The 22835-nt window shown below is 40.2% G+C and overlaps 1 protein-coding gene and 1 long non-coding RNA gene across 2 annotated transcripts in view; one reads left to right on the top strand and one right to left on the bottom strand.

Annotated features, from left to right (window-relative positions):
• Positions 1 to 22835, bottom strand: part of tenm2a (teneurin transmembrane protein 2a) — a 767339-nt gene that overhangs the window by 368306 nt on the left and 376198 nt on the right. The window lies entirely within an intron of this gene.
• LOC138743226 (uncharacterized) lies at positions 5358 to 6526 on the top strand. The gene is made up of 2 exons (XR_011344742.1): positions 5358 to 5679; positions 6238 to 6526. It is a non-coding gene; the product is annotated as an uncharacterized lncRNA (long non-coding RNA).

Below are 22835 nucleotides of genomic sequence, written 5' to 3'. Positions count from 1 at the left end.
TGGGAACAAATATTCAGCCAGCAGAGGGCCTTTTTGGTCCTGCTTTGCTCATAACAGCTGTTCGAATAAAGTTGTGTGTGAATAAAATTATGTCGCCCAGGATGAAGAGCTGGTTGATGCTGCTCGTTGTTGGGGGAACTCTCTTAAAGTGTCTCTTTATCCCTGCTTAGTAAGAGTTGCCCTGGCCAGAGGCTTTATCTGGTAACTTGATGGGGTGGGATGGGTGGGGTGTTAATTATCTATAAAGTCATTGTTCCTCTTTCGGGCAACAATGGTTAAATGTTTTCAAAGAATGTGACTGACAATAAAGTAAAATGATTTAGCATTTATATATTCATGTAAGTAAAATTTGTTCACTGAAACTGTTTATTCTTAATGCTGGTGTATTAGTTAGACATTGTAAGAGTGAGTCTCAAGCAACCAGAATATACATCTACCCATAGATGCCAGATAACAGGGGTTTTACTGTGCATGGGTAGTGAATTTAATCAGTGACTGATACTCTTGTAGGCAATTAGCACCGGAAATCAAAATTTGATCCTATTTTATTGTTATTGTTCAGATGAACTCAAACTAAGGATCAGATCTGAGGCTTTTGTAAATGGGAAACAGAAGATTGAATGTAAAGATGCATTGGAAATCACCTGCCTTGAAGTACACAGTGAATCTAAGCAGGTTCCTAAAATGAGTTGGCCAATGTGGCCACTTAATATGTAAACAGCAAATTATCCCTCCTTTTCCTCTCAAGGCAGTAACTTGGATCAAGTCATGAATGACAGAAATCACATCTTGCCCTTCAAAGCAAATTCCATTCAAACATCTTTGAGATAAACTTGCTCATTCAAAACACTTGTGAAATTTGACTCAATTTGGTTGCTCCTCTACAAAAATCTCTTCAAGGGAGGCCTTCCGAAAGAAGTTCTCCTCTTCACTTTGAAGAGAGTTCTATGAGAGTCTGTCTTGCTACTCCCAATCTTCACTCCCTGCTGCTCTCAAGCTCTATGACCATGTACTCACCCAGACCTGCTTCCACAGCCACATGTCCTTCCTGGCTACTTGTTTCCACTGCCATCTGGTGCTGCCTGGATTCCAGCTCCAGTTCCAGGTTTCCAAGTTTCCCTCCACCAGACTCTCAGGTACCTGCATTGCATTGACTCCTTCTTTCCTTTCCCAGCCTTCAATTCAGATGCCCGACCTTCTTCGTTCACACCTTGAAAAAGGCCACAGGCCCTAAATATCAGTAATATATCTTTACCTCCTATGGACGCTGAGGGATTGGCTGAGTTTACTCCAGCCTCTGTGTTTTTACTACGATCACAACATCTGCAGACTTTCATGTTTTACTCTTGTGAACTTTGAGCATGGTTTATAAATGTTGTTTCAAGAAAAAGAATGGAAAATTAACCTGTTTTTCTGCAACTCAGAATGAGTCTTTTTCCAGAAGTAATCAGCTCAGATATGGAAGATGTTGGTTTGTAAACACATTTGTATGTATTTTGGGGGTAAAATATAAAATATGAATACATCATCTATTTGGATGAATGCAAAACAGATAATGACTGGATTTTACAACTTTTCTAAATTCACATTCCTTTGTAAAATTGGCAGAAGAAAAGCCACGATTACATGATTCAATTAACCATAAATTGGAAATAATTTCCATATTTCCTGAGAGAATTATGTGAAGGTCAAGTGTTTGATATGGAGGGAGTTACTTGGCCATTCTAAAATCCTTGCTTATTTACCACAGAATCAATGATTACAAAAATCAAGAATGAGGCGACGTGATTTAAATTTTCAAGATGACAGATTTTTCTGGATAATTGAGGAGAAAAAAAAACTCTTTCCCCCTGTGCATAGATCAATAGCCAGAAGTCCTGGATTTAAAGCTATAGTAAAAGTCCTGGTATCTGGAATTGAAGCAACTGGCTGCCTCAAGCAACCGGCAAAAATTCCAAAAGCAGCGATAAGTTTTAGTTAGGCATTGCAAGAGGAAGTCTCAAGCAACCAGAAAATAGACTTATCCAGCATCTACCAATCTCCATAGGGGCCATGTACCAAGGGTTTTTACTGTAATATGCATTCTTCCAAAAGAAACAAAAAGTTATTTTCCCCTTCATCTGTGGGGGGAAAAAAAGTGATGCAAAGCTGATTCTATCTATAAATTGAACAGGGAGTCAAGTAAACAGTTGAGGATGAGAAATGTATCAGGCTATGGATGAAATGGAGGTTAAAGAATAATTACTTTTCAATGGACCATTTTATGGTCATTGACTTCTCTCTGTGTGCAGGTTTCTAAAATTTTGTGAGTGCAACTTGGAAAAAACAACAAAAAAAATTGAATTAGAAAGAATGAGATGAAAAGTGTAAAGGTTGTCATTTCTTGCAGAGCTCTCAAATGTTAATTGAACCATGTGATTCATGGAGTGCTCTGGCACATTCTACCTTTCCACCACCAGCCACAATGAGTGCTCATTTTAAATTCTGTCTGATTTTAAATTTTGGACCTGATCAGTGGATTTATTTTGACCTCAATCCAAGGAAATTGCAGAAATAATCCTCTTTATGAACTTCAAATGAAATAAAAAATAATTATAAATTGAGCCATTTAAAATGTTAATTACAGTAATTAGTAAGGAATAACAATCAGTTTTGCATAAGACCGCAGGGCAAAATAATGCACTCACTGTGTTTTCTGAAATTTAACCGATTTTTTAAAGCTGCACTGATATGTAAAAAAAAGTAAAATGGATCACGAGAGCTTTGCATTGGGAACCTACAAGCCAAGATACTGGTTGATGCCTGAAATGGTAAACTAAGCAATGGCTTCCTGGGAAGAACAAAGAGTGTATTCTTTCCAGGTTTGTCGCTTGAAAGCTTAGCAGACACCATCCCAATAACCACGCCTATAAACCTTGTACACAGGTGTCGTAAAGCTTTCAGGATATATTTGTTGATGTATTTATTTTATGTCTGGATTGCACTTCATCTTTTTTAAAAAAGGGTAATATCTTCATTTGTACACTGCTCTGAGTGCAGGGGTTGCCTTGAGGGTGGTCCAGAGGGATTCTGTTTAATTGATGAGATGGTGCATCAATTAATCAGCAGAGATTATTCAGCCACGATGTAGGAATAAGATAAAAAAGACTGTGCATGTGGTCAATTCTGGGTGCAGTCAGCTGCTGGTTTATGGCCGTTGTGGGTGAAAATTCTGTTTTTTTAGTTATGATTCAGTTGACAAGTGGTCTAATCTTTAAATTTAGGGTGGTGAAAAGGGGATTGTAAGAGTCATCATTGTTGATACAGAGAGATTAGGTAGGGTCCTGGTGGAGAGATGGATAAGGAAATAAGTTGCAAAGGGACCCATCTGCAAGGGCTTCCATGAAATCAAACTGAAACAAAGTTCATAGGTGGTCTATCACAGAGTTACTTAATATTATGGAAGTGACATATGGTCATAAGTAGTAAGAGAGTCCTCTCGTACCTAATCACTGCTGCTCTTCTACTGACACAACTTCCTCCATAATCTCCATTAGTATTGGAGCACCACAGAGCTACATTCTTAGCCAACCCCACCCCCCCCCTACTCACTATACACCATGATAATAACACCATCTACAAATTTGTTGATGACACCATGGTAGTGGGTTGCATAAAAAGGGGTGACGTGTCAGCATGCAGGATGGAGATTGAAATCTTGGCTGAAAGGTGCACCAACAACAACCTCACACTCACTGTCACCAAAAGCAAGGAGCTGAAAATGGATTTTAGGCAGGGAAAACCAGAAGTGTATGATCACTGGGAGATCAGAGGTGGAAAGGGTGAGCAAATTTAAGTTCTTGGGAATCACTATTTCAGAGGATCTTTTGTGGACCCAACACACTAATGGTCTCTACTTTCTCAGGAGTTTGCAGAGTTTTGGTATGACATCAGAAACCCTGGCAGATTTTTACAGATGTGTGGTGTAAATTGTGCTGACTGTCTGCATTACAGTCTGGTATGGGATCGCCAATAGCACTGAGGAGAAAGCTCTGCAAAAGATAGTATACACAGTCCAGGACATCTCAGGCAAAAAAAAAAAACCTCCCCACCATCAAGAACATCCACAGGGAACGCTGTCATCAGAGAGCAGCAGCAATCATCAAGGATCCACACCACCAAGACCTGTTCTCACAGCTTCTATCAGGAAAAAGGCGCCACAAGACTTACACCACCAGGTTCAGGAACAGCTGCTACCCCTTTGTCATCCGACTTCTCAACAACAAACTCATTGAAGGACCCTTACTTTTGCACTTTATTTATTTTTTTCTCTCTGTATTGTACAGTCAGTTTGTTCGCATTTCTTTTTTTTTTACATGTGTACGTTGAGTAGAGATTATTTTTTGCATGACCAATAAGTGATAATTCTGCCTCACCACAGGAACTTAACTGCAAATTGTACTCAAGAAGTAAGAAATTTATACAAAAAAAGAAATGTACACAAACTGTGCAAACATAGAAAATAAATTCTCAGTTGTGTCATTCACTAACATGTTGACTTTTACTGACTTGTGTACAAGTTTAACATGAATATTTCTGAATCCTCGTGATTTTAAATACTCTATTATTCTTGTTTTCTACTGAAATGAATGCTCTCCTTTTTAAATGCACATTGTATTTCATTTACACATTCACCTAGCTTGTGTCCATCGTCTTGTAGCTTCTCAACAATTCACATTCCTGCTTAGTTTTGCTTCATCACAAATTTGAAAACACCTCATTGGAGACAGGAAATAGTTGGGGTCCAAGCACAGGTCCCTGCAGTGCTTTGAGGGTCTGCCTGCCAATTAGGAAAGAGAACGTTTAATTCTATTCCTTTGCTTTGCTGCTGTGAATCAACTCTCAATCCATCACAACTCTGATGAAGTGCCTTTAACCTGAAATTTTGGGACATCAGGCCAGATATAGGTGATTCAACCCATCCAATCAGCCCTGCCATTTAAATAATGAGGGAGGCATTTTCCACACTTAGCCCACTGCCTGGCCTTGCCATATACTTTGATGCCATGGCTCATCAACAACCTTTAACAGTTTCTCTTTCCACATGCACTGTCAATGTATAGTTTATTTCTCTCTTCCTTTTTTTTAGAAATCGATAACCAGTGTACCTAGTGTTTAAAGGGTTATTCTTTTAAAATTCAGGGAGATAAAATACACTCGCTGATATTTATCAGTCTCATGCCTATTCATTTCTCTTGTTAGTATTTTTCTTAACTGGGAAATGATGAGATGACATTCAGGGGAGATCGAGGCTCGAGTGACATGGTATCAAGACAACAATCACTCCCTTATTGTTAACAAAACAATGGAGCTGGTCATTGATTTCAGGAGGCATGGTAGAGACACATCCAGGTTCGTTTTAACCGTGCTGAAGTGGAGATGGTCGCCAGGTTTAGTTTTTATGTATAAATCTCACCAATGATCTGTCCTGAGTCCAACCACATTAAAGCTATGGCCAATGCCTCCACTAGCTAAATGAAATTCAGCATGTCTGTTACAATTTTTAAAGATGCTCTTTGGAAAATATCATGTCTAATCCTGTTTGGTCACCTCATTAGAGGAAAGCTGTGGAAGCCATGGAGAGGGTGCAGAAGAGATTTACCAGGATGTTGCTTTGGGAAACAAGTCTTATGAGGCAAGGTTAGCTGGTACTTTTCACTTTGGAGTGTAGAAGGTTGAGAGGAGACTTGATAGAGGTCTACAAGATTATGACAGGCATAAATAGGGTGGACAGCCAGCACCTTTCCTAGAGCAGAATCAGCAAACACCAGAGGACATAAGTACAAAGTTAAGGGAGGGAAGTTTAGGGGAGACATCAAGGGTAAGTTCTTTTTTTTTCACACAGTGTTGTAGGAGCCTGGAATGCCTCGTTGGTGTGGCAGGCTGCACCAAAGGAAAACACAGGCACAGTACCATTTGGGGGAACTCGGTTTTATATCATGGGCCCACCTGGTGGTCAGATGTCATTTGGCTGGGTGCAGTGTCTCTAGGCCACCTGTTGGCTGAGGGATGTACCGCAGCATATCATCACAGTCGGGGATGGTGGTGTAAGCTGAAATACTGGGGGCATTTAAAAGACTCTTTGACACATGGATGAAAGAAAAAGAGGGATATGGGGTAGGGAGGGTTTAGTACTTTTTTTTAGAAATAAATATATGGGTCGGCACAACATAGTTCTATGTTTCTACTGCATCACAGATTGGTGTGGGAACTTCCTGGTCCAAGACTGCAGAGAATTGTAAGTGCAGCTGAACCCATCATGCAATTCAACCTCCTCTCCATCGATTTGGTCTACACTTCCTGCCACCTCAGGAGCCAATATATTAAAGACCTATCCCACACTGATCACATTCTCTTCTACCCTCTTCCCATCAGGTAGATCAGCAACGAGTTTGAAAAAACATGCCACCCGATTCAAGAACAATTTCTTCCTTGCTGTTAGTGGTTATTAAATGGAGTTTTCATGAATAAAGTGATGCTGCCCTTCCATTGTTTCAGCTATTTTTTTTCTCTCTGTGACAATATACATTACTCTTTCATTTTGCACCACTTGGTGCACTTGAGGTTGACTTGCAAAACAAAGTTCACTTTTTAACTTTATTTCGGTACACATCATAATATAGAATTCATATAATTCCTCTTTTTGCATTGGATCTTTGGTTCTCCATAGCACCTGAGAGGTTTTCAGGTCATTTTTATTTCATGAAGACATACAAAGCATTTTGTTTAACTCCTCAGCAACTTTTGTATTCCGCATTATTAAATCTCCTGCATCCCTCTATAAGTGACCCAAAGTTAGAAGCCAAGGTCCTTTTTGACTGCGGCCCTATTGAAATTTGCATTGCACATTGTAAGTTCCAATTTTGAATAAAGGTTACTGGATCACGTAACATCGAAACATAATGCAACAGTCAATTTTCTATGCCACAGAACTTACTCAAAAGCTTTTGCATCTTTACACAGACATAGCATCCATCTGAGAAGGAAGAGGAATATTCCATTTTAGAAAACAAAGGCCAAGTGCCTGTTAAAGTCAACTTGTTTTAGTAAAGCTACTAAATTTAATGATAACTTAGAGGATAGATTGTGATAACAAATGTATAAATTGTTAATGAATTAATTGCGAATGTTATGTGTACACAAGACAATTGTCTGCCTTTTCACAGTAATGCACACTGTACAAGAGCTGAAAATGTAGCAATAGTACTGATTATACAGTACCAAGTGTGAGTGAACAGTGGGCTTTTATTTTGGGTATTCCACAATGAACAGAATCTGATGGAGATCTACACATCCAGGTGATTGAAATGTCAGGTATTACTCCAGTGGACTCTAGTGATGAAACATATTTACTCCACATATTTAGAGGCATCCAAGATGTCATTACGCTATTTATCTTCTTTCATGGATCCTTCCATCATCCCTGGCTTTGTGTACACATGTCCACTGTGTAATATGTTGACAAAAAAAATGACAGCTGGGAAGCACTCGCATGGAACTGTGACAAATTACAATAGCAATGACAGCAATTTATCATCCACAGCTCAAAACCACCATCTTCCTATTTTATACTGTGACCTTATTAAAAAAAAATGCTCTTCTTACCTGGATGTATGTTCATGGCAGAATTTTTCATTTCTCCATCCTAAAACTTATATAATTGAGGTGAGATGCCGATGACTTTAGGGCATCAATGGAATTATTTATTTTGACAGGAGACTATTAATCTGTAGTCTTTCCTAAATAGATTTTTTTTTACTATTGCCCAAAGTTTATGCTTCAAAATGTTCCCCATTCCTTACCTTGACACTTTTCTCAAAATAAGTAATTTTTTTTGTTGACTGTTAAAATTCTTTCCCTCCTTTATTTATCTTTGATGGTAGGGGCAAGCACTGAGCTTCTTTGACCTCTGCAATGACTGCTGTGTCACAGATTTGTTGCATGTTATGAAATTGCAGTGATATTCGGCTTAGCTTAAAGTTCGGTTCACCCAGAAATGCAAGAGATGCCTGACATCTTGGTTCCTGTGTTGTGAACCCCAGAGGTTGCATTTGAAAATGCGTCTATTCCCAACCGTGACCTGCTGACATTAAATCGTGATTAGAACATAAAGCATGGGACGCTCATTTAAGGACTCTTTCTTTTGCACTTTATTGTGTTTTATTTCCTCACTGTGTTGCACAATTTGTTTGTATTTATTTGTTTCCATGTGTATGTTGTGTACATTTTTATTTTGCTCTACAATAAAGAGGCAATTCTGCCTCGCCTGCAGAAAAAAAGAATCTCAGGGTTGTATGTGATGTCATGGATGCACTCTGACAATAAATCGGAGGTCAAATCTAAATCTGAAATCAAATCAGTATAGGACCTTCAGCCCTCCATCTTGTGCTCACCTATATATTCCAACCAAAAAAACTACTCAGCCTTTCCTAACTCATGTCTCTCTATTTTTCTTTCATCCATGTGCCTGCCTAAGAATCTCTTAAATATCCTTCATGTTTCAGCCTCCACCACCACCCCTGGAAATGTATTCCACGCACCCACAACTCTCCAGTGCTGCCTTCTCTAAACGTTCTTCTCATAACCATCATCTTTCTATTTTATACTGCGACCTTATTTCCGAAAAAATGCTATTCTTTTCAACTATTCATTTGATAATATATGTATGTCTGAAGTACGGGAAATAGCTCAGTGAAGCTACAGCACAGACTGTGTGCAAAGCAGCAAAAGCAACGTGCAACAGGCAGAGAGCTCAGTGATCCAATGGCCAGCTGAACCGATCAAACCCAGTCATGAGTGGTGTTGGACTTTTCAACCTGCTGAGAACTTGGGATTTGCAATATATATTGATGACTTTGGCTTAAAATATGGCTAGTTTGATTTACAAGTTTGCAGGTGGCACAAACATTGAAAGATTGTCAAAGGATACAGCTGGGAAACTGGGCAGAAAAATAGCAGATGGCATTTGCCTCGGGGCACGTTAGGAGGTCATATTTCAGATTTGTTGCCAGTGTACATACATGGCATCACATACAACCCTGACATCCTTTATACTGTGGGCCAGGCAGAATTACCACTTATTGGTAGTGCAAATAAACTGTGCTTGACATATTCAGGTACATGTAAAACAAATAAAGAAATCAAACTGATTGTGCAATACAAAGAGAGAAAAAAATCAATATAGTTAAAAAGTAAAGAGTCCTTAAATCCTTGATTGAGTTTGTTGTTGAGGAGTTGCAGCTGATGCTAAACCTGGTGGTGAGAGACTTGTGGCACCTATATCTCTATTCTGATGGTAGCAGCGAGAACAGAGTGTGATCCTTGATGATTACTGCTGGTCTCTGATGGCAGTGTTCCACATAAATGTTATCGATGATGGAGAAGGGTTTCTCAATGCAGGGCTGGGCTGTGTCAACCACCTTTTGCAGGGCTTTACGCTCATGGGTATTGGTGTCCCCATACACCAATGCAATGTATTTTTTACAACACACCTGTAGATATTTGTCAGGGTTTCTGATGTCATACCAAACCTCTACAAATTCTGAGGAAATACTCCTGAGGAGATCAAATGCAAGGGGAAAGTAGACAGTAAATAGCAAAACCACGAGCATTGATGTATAAAGGGATCAATGGGTGCTAGTCCTTAGTTCCTCACAAGTGGATGGGTGGTAAGGAAGGCTTACAGCATGCTTGCCTTCATCAGTTGGGATAATGAGTGTAAAATTCAGGAAGTTATGTTGCAGCTATATTGGTTAGCTTATGCGAAAGTACTGAGTGCAGTTCTGTTGGCCACATGAGAAGAAGAATGTAAAAACTTTGGAGAGAGTTCAGAAGTTAACCAGAATGTTGCTTGGATTGGAATGTATTGGCTATACGGAGAGGCATGACAACCCTATATTATTCTCTCTGGAGAACAGGATGCTTGTAGGCGATGTGATAAAAATATTGAAAAACATGATGAGAGGCAGAAATATGTTAGATAGTTTGAATCGAGTTCCAGGAGAGGAAATGTCAAATGCTAAAAGGTATAGATTTAATACAAGAGGGGAATAAATTGAAAGGAGAGGTGCAAAGCAAGATGCTTTTAAATAGAGAGTGGTAGATGATACACTGCGAGAGAGGTGATAGAGCAGGTAACACAGCAACGTATTAGCGGCATATAAGGAAAGAGGCATTCATGCCACGTGGAGGCAGATGAGATCAGTTTAGATTAGGATTATGGTGAGCACAGAAATAGTGGGCCAAAACATTTGTTCAATACTGTACTGTTCTATGCTCAAATCTTTTGGTACGCCCTTTCCAAAGAAGTAGGGCAAATCAAAACTAATATAATGATCAGCAAACCAGTCTGCTCTCTCAATCATCAACCAAATGTTGGAACTTATTGTAAATGTGTCTTTAAATTGCACTTATTGATCAATATTCTGCGCACCATTGCCCAGTTTTGGATTTTGAAGGACCACTCAACTCCTGATCTCATCAGAGTCTTCCTCTAAACATGGACTGAAGAGTTGAATTTTAAAGTTTAGGTAATTTTATAACTACCCTTCGAATTTAAGGCAATAGTTGATCAAATGTGGTATCAAGGAGCCCCAGTAAAGCCAAATCAAGGGGCTTCAAATGTCACAGCTGTACCTTGGGCAATCATCCCAGTTCCAGGATACCACCACAGGACTCCCTCAGGACAATGGCCAAGGTCAGTTGCTTCACCAATGTCTTCTGCAACCAGTTCATCAGTTGGATCTTCCCTGATGTCGGCATAAGGCTTAATTTGATTGACAACTCCTCAGCAAATATATCAATTCATGCATGGAGCAAAACCAAGCCAACATTTAGGCATATGCTGATAAATGGCAATTAATGTAAATTTAAAATTAAAATTAGAATTTTAAATAGAGACATATGGCATGGTAACAGGCCCATCCGGCCCACAAACCCATGCCACCCAATTACACCCAAATAAGCTACAAGCATGGGTATGTTTTGAAAGGTGGGAGTGTAACAGCAGAGATTTACCACAGCTAACAAACAAATAAAGAATACACTCACTCGTTTCTTTCAGCGCACCGTGAAGTCAACATTATTTTTATTGTTCACTCGACACAACATTGCATTCTTCAACTCACCAAACACTAAACTCCTCAGCTAACCTCCTCTGACCTCATTAGTTCACTCCCACACGGGTGATCCTGACACTCACTCTCCTTTTGACCACAGGTAAGTACGCGACCGTGACAGACCCCACCTGCACCCCCGCAACTCAGCCTCTGAGCCATGCAAGGAGGCAACTGATTGGAACTGTCCCGGACCAGACAGCTGACAGTTCAGCCCGACCTCGTATGATAGAGCAAGACAGGCAATACATGGTCCGAATGGCAAGGGTATGACTGGTCCTCTGACTTTGGCTACGATGCAGAACAGACTGTTGATTTATGTCGGCTTCAAACTGTCGATGGAAACCGCTTCAGCTTTTCCATTGCTGTCAATCACAAAACTCTTCGGGTGGTGTCGTAAGAACTGAAAAGGACCATCATAAACAGGCTGAAGTGGTTTGCAAACAGCAGCAGGCTAGATGAACACACGAGTACAGCATTGTAAATCATTCGACCCTTACACTGCAGGTGACGCCTGCCACGTAGGAGAAGGTTGGCGTAATCTCATGTAATCCTGAAGATAATCAACATAACTAGGTGGATCATAAAGTGTTGAGATTGGACTCGGATTCACCACAAACTCACCAGGCAAGGTTAACGTAGTGCCATACACTAGCTCTGCTGCTGAACATCCAAGATCTGCCTTGGTACTCCAAGGAGAACCACTGGCAATGTTTGCTCCAAGTAGATGCATCACCACCTGCTGTTAATGATGCCTTCAATTGCTGATGGAAACGGTCAATGAGGTCATTGGCTTGTGGATGGAAAGCTGTAGGATGAATACGGGTAGCGTCCAGAAGATCCATGAGAGCTCAGAACAATGCTGACTCAAACTGAGACCCTCAGTTCCGTTGTAATAATGGCCAGAACACCGAAAGATGGAATCCAACGATCCATGAAAACCCAAGCAACCATCTCTGTAGAGGTGTCAGTAATAGGAATGGCCTCCTCCCACCTGGTAGTCCAGTCTTCACACGTGAGCAGATAAGTATATCCCCAAGATAGTGGAAGCAGGCCTACCAAGTCTAGGTGCATGTGCAGGAATGGGAATTTGGACCACAAAATCCCCCAGCTTAGAACTTGTGTGTCTGGAGACTTTAGAGCTATGACACAGCAATCAGGTCCTTGCCTATAATCCAACTTCCTGTTTAATGAGGCCAGATATAACATTCCAAAACTAGTTTGATTGATGCTCTTCTCCCAGGATGCGACAGATTGTGAAGAGACTCAAAAATCTCCCACCTTATTGCTGCCAGTACAAAAGGACTAGGCCATCCTGTGGAAAAATCACAGACTAACTTTTTTACCTGATTCATCCAGACTCAGGGTCATATCTTGAAGATGGAGACCAGAGTTGATCCAGCAATACCAGATGAGTTTGGGATCAGTGTGCTGTGCACGAGCCTTGGTGGAGAAATCGATGGCAGTAGTTTTATATAAAGCATCAATGTCGCACCTGGACTGGGCACCAGCCACGGCATTCACTTTGCCTCGGATGTGCAGTTTTTCTGATGAAAACTGTCAGATGAAGTCCAAGTGCCGAATCTCTCTGGGCGAGTAGAGATGTGTGCTTATACTTGTAAGAGGCTGGTGGTCTGTATAAATGATGAAGGGAAGACCTTTCCATAAAATGTATCACTGCGAAATAGATGGCCAAGGGTTCTCGACCAAACGTACTATACTTTGACTGAGCCGGTGACAGCTTGGCTGAAAAAAAAGCCAGAGGTTCCAATTGCCCATGAACTTGTTCTAACTCTGTTCCCACAGAATTGACAGATGCATCTGTGGTAGGAGAGAATATGGAATTGTACAAGCATTGTGGCATTAGCAGGCACATCGTTGAATGTCCATACAGCATTATGACCCAAAGTTAATGGTCTTTTAGACAAAGAGTTATTGCATCTTTTTAGTAGATGCTGCCGGATTTGGCAGGAATCGGTGATAAAAATTCATCGCGCCTAAAAATCGCCACAACTAGTCAAATATAAAGGGTGTAGAAACTTCTCAAATCTCTCACACTTTCAATTCACTGGGCAAAATAGGATGTTGTGTAACTCTATATCCTAAAAATATAAGATCAGCAGTGATAAAAATGCATTTACTGGGATTAATCAGAATGCCAAACTCATCAAGCCTCTGAAACAATGAGATAAGGTGGCGCTTGTGCTCCTCTTCATCCACACTCATAACAAGAATATCGATGATGTAAACAAACAGAAACTCAAGGCCAGCAAGTCCATGGTCCATAAACCACTGGAATGTCTGAGCTGCATTCTGTAGACAGAACAGCATTCACAGAAACTCAAATGTGCTAAAATGGGGAATTACTGCCGTCTTCGTAACATTGGAAGGCTCAACTGGAATCTGACAGTAAGCACGTACTGGATCTATTTTTGTCAATACACGTTTGCCATGGAGGTTTGCTGAAGAATCTTGTAAATTGGGGATGTTGCATCAGTCAGGCATGGTAGAGCACAATAATCACCACAAGGCCATCTGAGTGGATCCAGCAAAGCTGGATGAGATCAGGATCAACTCAGGAGTTGTCAGATCTGCAGACTACACCCAGCTCTTGCATGTGGTTGAATTCTGATTTTGCGATTTTAAGATCGTCTGGGGGTAATCTACGAGCCCGCGCTACCAGCAGAGGATCCCGAGTCTCTATATGGTAGGTTACTATATGTTTAACGTCGGTGTGACAATACGATGGGCTCACTAGGTGAGGGAAACATTTGAGCAAGGCTCAGAAAGGGCCAGGTTGAAGGCTGACAACATTGGCGGGACAAGAGATGCAGATCACTTGCAATCAAGAGCTGTGGTCCACGAAGCAGCGATTTTTCAAATCCACCAACAAAGAAAAATGCGTCAAAAAATCCACTCCCAAAACAGAATTTGCAACGTTTGCAACCGTGAAAACCCACCCAAAAGGTTTCTTGAGGCCGAAATCAAATGTGAGTGACCTCTGGCCATCTGTTTGAATATGTGAATCATTCACGGCTGAAAGACCACATGACATACTGGGGTGTCTGTGTTCTTCCATGGTTGGAGGGACCTCTGAAATCTCTACACCGGAATTGACAAGAAACTGAACACCCAAAAGATGATCTTTGAGGAAAAGACAGCGGCAGATGTGGCCATGGGCAGCAGTTGCCTCCACTGCCACACCTGGTCGTTTCCTAGCTGCCATTTATAGAAGTCACAAGGTGGCTGTCAGGACCAGGTAGCAGCACCAAATCTCTGATGCTTCCAACAAACATCGCCTCTACCACGTCCTCAACCATCACAATTCCAATCAGGTCAATGGAAGGAAATCCGTTGCATGCGCAAAGCCTGGACCTGCGTAGTCAGTGCTGCCATTTGCTGCTCCAACTCCATTATCTTTGATTGATATGATGCTGGTGCTATCTTCGAACAAGAAGGTGCTGGTGTTTGACAAGGCACAGTAAACAATTGTTCCAGTTCCCTTTGCTCTTTTTGACAAGGGGAAGAATCCAATCCTTCTAACTACAATGAAGAGGTCATGGACATGATCCGCCAACTGATCGACGTTGGACATTCAAATCAACAAATGTTTTTGAACATGATGAGGTAAACATCGAAGGAACCTGTGGCTACAAGGGTAGGCTAGAGACAGAGTATCTGAGGTGAATGACTCACCTGCTTAGAGACTCTTCACTTGTCCAGATGAATCAAGCTACAATAAACCCAAGATACTGAGTACCATCCACAGAAGGTCAACCTCATTATCACCCACTTTATTGCACTAAATATTCACTCCATCCATCAATGGCACATCACAGCCTGCAGTGTTAGCCATTCACAAAATTAAATAACCTTGAATTAAAAATATCCCCAACTATCTCTTTCAATTGCCCATCTGATTTTCTTGCTGACATGTCTGTCCATGGTCTCAGACACTGCCAGACTGAGATAACCCGACTATTGGAAGAACAACAACTCATCTTCCATCTGGGCCACCCTCCAACCAGATAGCATTAACATTGACTTGTTTTAAATTCCCCCCCCCTTCACATCTTCGGCATTTATATTTCTTCTGGTTCTCTCTCTCTCTCTCTCTTCCCTTTTCTCTGTGTCTCCTTTCACAGCCAAAATCAGTTCTCACCTTTCCTCTTATATCCAATTAATTGATTGGTCTGGACTCCTCCCCTCCCCTTCTTCCATCTCTCTCTCTCTCTCTCTATCACTGTAATTCTTTGTTGTGATGCCTGTTGGCTTTTTTTGCTAATACCTTGAAGAGGGGCTCAGGCCAGAAATGTCGTTAATATATCTTCACCTCCTATGGATGATGTGAGCATTTACTGAGTTTTTGCCTCTCTCTTGCTCACTAACTGCTCATTCTATATTCTCACTGATTCTTCCCACACTGCCTCTTTTATCCTCCCCTCTTGCCTCCCTCAGTACTCCCCCCTTGCTGTCCCTGCCCAGCCATTTATCATGTTGCAGTTTGAGGGATCTTACTCTTTGCTAGTTGAATGCCCTGCTTTCTTTATTCCTCAGTGATTACTTTACAGAATCCTACAATTCCCTGAGCAACAACAATCAAAATTATTATCTGGGTTATCAGGAATATTATACTCTCATAAGAACAGCCATTACCTGGTCAATGGTTTCTCTCAAACAAACGTCACCCTAATAGATTGTAGATTTATATCAATTCACGCTGTTGTTTCCGAGAATTCATACACCCTCCCGTTGGTATCTTTGAGCTGTAAAAGTACTTCAGAATGTCCGAGGTGACAAAAAGTGTAATATCCACAGAGTTTCTTTTTCATTCATTATTGTCATTTTACTTCTCCATGCAAAGTTCCTTCAGGAGGCACCACTTTAAGAAATTAGAGATTGGTTGATCAAGTGTCACAAAACCCAAGAGAAATAACAAACACGCCCGCCCAATTTACATTTCGTGATGATGAGGTCTATAGTCAAGCTTAGTCAAATTAGGAAAATACATGAGATACTTGAATAAATTGGAAATATATTATTTTGGAGTGAAGCACGAAAGACTGCAGATGATGTGACTGCAGGAAAACCACCGAGCAGGTCATGCAGTGTCCTTAGGAGGTGAAGATATATTACCGACGTTTTGGGCCTGAGCCCTTCCTCAAGATAAATTATTATTTTGGGATATGTTCTCATGGTTGGTTCTCAGTACCAACCTGCATAGTGTAAATTAAGCATTTACTAGAAGCTGAGACTTAAGAGCTCACCTTCAACTTCTCTTTTGAGTGTTTAAGTGTTGAGAACACTGACAATGTTTTTCTTGTGACATTTCAATGAAAGTTTGACAAACAAAAGTGCAATACATTTCCTGCTCCCATCTCCCTAACCACATTAAGATTTAAAAGAAAATATAACCTGAAATCATGTTGAGAATGTTTGATGAATGCACTCCTTCTTTATTGTTAGCTGTGGGATTCAAGGGGTTGCAAAGTCGCAATTCAAGAGTGGGAAATTTGCAAAGCATCAAGCACAGCCTTGCGAGGACTGAACACACTCTTGTGCTGCTGGTATCTCCCTGTCTCATTTAGGTCACAAGACAGAAGGCAACATTGGCAGTGAGGTCCACAGAGGCTGTGCTGATCAAAGAGCAGTAGGGGTATTGTAGCGAGACCATCACCCGATAGCTGTCTCGAAGTAGCTCAAAAAAGATTGGCACAGAGAAGTCGAATGATAAATAAAACAAAAACAAATGGACAACTGTGCATGATCTCTTCACTTTGTGATTCAGTGCTACAGTGGAGGGACCTGGGGGGTGGGGTGGGGGGTGGGGAGGGGTGCGGAAGGGGAGGGATCACTGCCATTATCCAATTTTGTCAAGAAAGCTGTCCGTTTTCTTCAAGTATCAATAGGCTATCGTGTGTCTGTGCACGGCAGCCTTGACATTTGCTATCAGCATTAAGCACATTTCAGAACACATTGCTATTTAAGAAGAAAGACACAAACCACATCAGAACACTATGGGAGAATGATAAATGGGCAGCTGAATGTGAAAGATAGTAGATCAAGTCAAAATTGTCGTTTGTAAATGGAGCAGGTATACAGCACACCAAAATAAATAAAAGCTTTCTCTTTCAAAAGAGATTATTACACTGAGTTTTCCGTCAAATCCTGACATCTGCCGGTCCCCTGCAGGTTACTTTTTATCAGTAATGCAGAGCCAAAAAAAGCCTCAGTTTGAGCAAATAAATTTAAAGTAACGTGTGGGAAAAAAAAGAAATAGCAGGCAACATTTGGATCCTTACTGCTTGGGGTTGAGAATTCTAAAAGAGAAGAAACATAACTAAATTTGAAAGCTGAAGGAAGCATCAGCAACATTATTTTAAAAAAAAAATTCCCCCCAAGAGTTTAACGCTTAAAATTAAATCTTCAGAAAACGTCATTCTAATTCTAACATCACCTTTATTACCTCTAAAGCACATACCTGTTTTAACTTTGCATTTGCTTCCACCATAGATTTCATCCACCTTCATCTTTGTTCACCCCTGGACAAGATACAAGCTCAAGCACTTTGGTTTAAATAGCCATGTGCTTGCTTGGTTTAAATATCAAACCTATTTGTAGAAGCAAAAACGCAGACAAGGAGGCTGGGCCGAAATCCCCAGGAACATGTTTTTGGGCTCTTCACTAAGACACGTGTTGTGGCAAATATACATGATCTCCACTGCAACATGCACAAAACCCTCAGTCTACCCTGCAAATATTGGGAAGTCCAGAAGGGAAACCCTCCAGTTGATATACCAGCATGCATATTTAAGTCTATGTCAATTTAGAGATCACCTGAAAGAGGTTCCTGTAAATGCTCAAAGTACAATCAAGCATATCCTTTTTCTATCTCCCAATCAATGTTGTGTAGGTAAAACTGATGATTTAGCAATTGTTATATTGTACCCTTTGTGTAATCTGTTTGCTGTTCTTCTCTCATTTCAAAAGATATCACACTTGAAATACTATTTTATTGTTTATAAAACACTTCAGGATAAGATGAGGTGCTCCAAATCATGAAATTAATTCAACAATCTCTACCCACAAACTAATTAAACAGGATCTGCATCAATGGTTAACCCATGCTTAACGAGTTCCTGAATATCTCAAAATTTACAGTATTTCTGACCTTCAGCCATAATCAAGACCATGAAAAACAATAAAAAATTAAACTATATAAAAATGTAAATAGAAGTTTACATTATTTGTAAATTCAGTGAATGAAATCTAATGAATCCCAATTCTGCTTCATTCTCTGGACAGCTATGCAATTTCAGTTTTCTTTCTAGTTCTTACCTAAATCCCTCTTGAAAGCTGAAAATTAGTCTGGCTGTACCTCCAGACTCCAAACCACTTGCCTTATTAAAAAAAAGTTGTCCTAATCTGATTCTTTTGCCATCATCCACATTCTGGGGCATCGGTGTCCACATACCAGATCATGAGGCAGCTGGTCAGTGGGGAAAACCCACGCAGGCACAGGGAGAACGTACAAACTTATTTTGGACAGCGCGGGATTCGAAACCAAGTCCAGACTGCAACAGCGTTTCGCTAACTGCTACACTAACTGCACAGTGAGTCCGAGACCTTCAAACAAATCAGGTCTTACACACTGAAGGGCTGAGGCCTGTTTCAGTAAGATTTTCAAAACCTGTCACTAAATAGCTCATTGTTGGTGAGTCTGAGGTCTCCAGCTTCTTGTTTTCAAAGTTTTTTAAAAATGTTTTCATACAGACTGATAATTGCTTCACCTTCATTGAATCATTCCTGGCCTCATTAGCTGCACCAAGTAAGAATTTCATGCATATCTGCATGGCACAATGTGTATGATAATAAACTCATTGTCATTCACTACCCATGATCTCCACCATCTTCAATGATGGTTGGCAGTGGATGAGTTCTCTCAATTACACCCGACTGACCAGAAGTCGAAATTAATAGGCTTTAATCATGATAATCTTACAGTCATATTTTACATGCTCGATTCCAAGGGAGAACTAAGGGAGAGGATTGGGTGATACCGCCTTCTTTAGGGATCCTGGATGGGGAGGAGTTACAGTATCGGGGCGGGCCAACCAGTACAATGACTGCAATGCAGTGTTCCACCACAGTGGAGGAAAGGCTTTCGAGTGAATTTAGTCATATCAGGCGCACTCTACCATACATAATGTTTTGTGTGAAGCGTGCAGCAGATTATCTAAATAATTGAATCAGAAGAATCTTTGCCCCACCCCTCGCACTCTCTGACACACGGGCACATGCACAAACACCACATATTATGGGACAAGTTGCAAATTCTAGCCCAAAGACTTCTTACTTCGGAAAGTATCTCAGAAACAGAACATTACGAAGCAATGATAACTCTTCTGAGGGGAGAATTTATTTTTCTTAAATGTATATATTGACTGTTGAGCGGATGTCTATGAAATTAGCCGGGGAAAGCCAGTGATTGCACTGGTGCTTGGCACCTGAATCAGTGCATGCAAAATTAGCTTATTTTCCAGAGGATAACCTAGTGATTCTCAACCTTTTTCTTTCCACTCATGTATCACTTTAAGTATTCCCTATGCCATAGGTGTTCTGTGATTAGTAAGGGATTGCTTAAGGTGGTATGTGGGTGGAAAGATTGAAAACCACTGTTTTAATCTTACCTCATTGACTCGTTATGTGCATGGTTTCATAACTCCAAAGAAAATTGGCCAAGGACAATTTTTCTCAAGCAAAATACTTCAGCAACAATTGGGTCGAGAGTAGTGATTCTCAACCTTCCCTTCCCACTCATATACCACCTTAAGCAATCCCTTACTAATCACAGAGCACCGATGGCATAGGGATTACTTAAGGAGGTATGTGAGTGGAAAGAAAAAGGTTGTGAACCACTGGAACCAGTCTCTTCTGATACTAACTACTTGTTTGTACTTACACTTACGAAATGGACACTGATGTTCAACTAAATTAGAAGTAAGTTTACAGACAGATAAATACAAGCTAATAAATTGTAGATCTTGACATATTGTTTTATTATAATATGCTCAAAGTTGCCATTGTCAGCTATCTCAGTTGCAAATGTTTATTAAAAAGACAGAGATATTCATTCATCCACGGAGGAAAATCGGGTTGTGCTTTTGAAAATTGGCTTAACCAGGATTAGAACAATTTTGTACATGTTTCTAAATACCTTAGCTTCCATCAGAAAATTCACTTTCTATATCTTTGGCAGGATTTCATGACATAATCAGTACTGCAAGATGCAATGTTCATTCTACAACATTTTATTGGTCTGAGAATCAACTGTTCTTGTTTACTGCAATGCACAAATTCTTGTTTACTCCTAGAAAAACCAGTTTTTACAAAACCAACTTTGCCCGAGATTGTGCTTTTCAAAGAGTCAACACCCGTATTCCCTGATATACCTTTCTGATACAGCTTCATTGTATTCCTGGACTACTTTGACTATTGAGATCAAGCCAATGGCTGCTCTCAATTTCTTTGCCACAGGATTATACAAAGTGGCTACCGTTGATTTCTCCTGGATCTTTTGTGCTCACTCCTGCATTAGGAAGCAAATATCAGAATCAGAATTTATTGTTATGAACATGTTACAAAATTGATTGCTTAGTGGCAGGCTTGAAGAAAGATATCACTGCACACAAACCTGGGTATTTTCCTGCATTGCCAATGTCCTTAAGATGCAGGCATTCACTGAATAAATGCAGATCTTTGTAAAGACTGCCTAAGCAACCTCCTGTCAGGATTGTTTTGCCATGACCTACTTGCACAAAAAAAAACTGTCAGCTGGGATACTACTTAATCAGCCTGCCCAGTTTTCTCTGAACCCCTGAAAGCTCTCTCCTGCTCCTCCCATCACTGCAGCATTCTTTTTTACAGTAGTAAAATTGCCTCATTGCTGGAAGACTGCCACTTGTATTCGATAGATCCCTTTAAGAGCTGGCTGCGAAGCACACCTGCTGGGCTTCACACTGACAACTGTGAGACCTTGCAACATATCAGAGGGGAGCATTGCATTGAAACTGAAATGTCAGTTTCTGCACAACATTTCACAGGGAAACCCATCACTGCTGTTCTGTAAACCTTGCAAATGAAATTCTAACTTTTCATGTGACTTCTGCAAACAGATTTGGGGTGACCTGTAACACTGAATCATTTTTTAAAAAAATCTCGGTTCCCTTAAAATACCGTAGAAGCGTTCTAAATTAAAGCGTTCACAGGAGATAATGACAGTTCATGAAGTCATATCAATTAGCCCATATTTTCTGAAAATACTCTCTTTGTTTTTCTTGAAGTTTCTATATTTATTTCTATCAGAATTCTTCTCAGATATCCTTATTCTATTGCAAAACAAAAAATAAAATTGACCATCTTAAACATGCTCAGTTCTCCAAATGCTAAATAATACAAAACTCATATTTTTATCCACTCCTAACAATGGGATCAGCAGTGGGATCAAAGCAGAGATCTGTGTTATATGCAGAATTTCCAGTTTTCTAACATCACATCAATGAGATTTGGATTTGTGGCAATTGCTGATGTGAGTGAAAGGAGGAGGATCGGGAAGAGAGAGGAACATCACAGGCAGAAAGCAAGACAAATAACAAGAAACAACAATGTGGAAGGAGAACATCTGACAACAAGCAATAAGACAAAGTAGATAGAGCGAGCACCAGATAACAAGAACAGCATGCTTCGCTGCCATGGACCCTGTTTTATCTATTTCTTTCACTCTCTCTCTTTCTTTCTTTTGACTTGAAGGCTGATGGCTGTATTTTTCTTAAAGAAAGATGATAAGCAGCATTTTTGCAATGGAAAATCACATACTGAAGGGAAGAACAAGTGTCATCAACAGAAGCCCAAGTGATTCGGTTCAAGAGGTATTAAGTTGTAAATAAGAACATTCTTTTTCTTGCAAATCACCCACCCTTCCTTCATGAATTTGTCGCCATCACCTGAAAAATGATGCTTTACTGTTCTCACTTATGTGTCTATGTGCATAAATATTGAAACATTTTCCAGAAAAGAAAACAGAATTTGAATCCATAAAGTCTTCTTGGGGACAATTTTTGGAAAAGAAAGAACACAGCTATTTTTAATTACTCGTTTACTGCTGTAAATGAACATATAAAGGCTCCTAAGATCATTTCTCTTTGAAAACCAGCTGCTATATATTTTTGAAACAACATCACTGACTGACAATTCTGTCTTCAACAATGGAAACAAGCATTGTGTACAATAGCAATTCCAATTTCTGTTGACAAGCAGGTAGATTACTGAACTCATTACACTTTTTCTGCAACTCATGGACAATTAAAGGGGAAAAACATTAATTTGATGACTGGCCATCACTTGAAGGAAGCTAAAACACTACACCACTGGGAACAATGATGTCCTTGATCAGAAATACATACATCTATTTATGATGCTTTATGATGTTGCACTGTGCCACTCACAGCCCCTGTGGCAATCTGAAATGCTCTTTTAAGCTTGCAGTACGAGTGGAATATAGCCACAAATTCATCTCAGTATGCACGGTCTTCTGCTTCTATGGTTAAGCAGCTCTTTCAGAAGGATTAATCCCAAAAGCTTTTATCTACTGAGGCTCGCACTGCTTCCTGCTTCATAATATTA

The sequence above is a fragment of the Narcine bancroftii genome, chromosome 9 (assembly GCF_036971445.1).
Source record: "Narcine bancroftii isolate sNarBan1 chromosome 9, sNarBan1.hap1, whole genome shotgun sequence".
Taxonomy (NCBI): Eukaryota; Metazoa; Chordata; class Chondrichthyes; order Torpediniformes; family Narcinidae; genus Narcine; species Narcine bancroftii.
The sequence above is the reverse complement of the archived record's forward strand: the minus strand, read 5'-3'. Positions and strand labels throughout refer to the sequence as shown.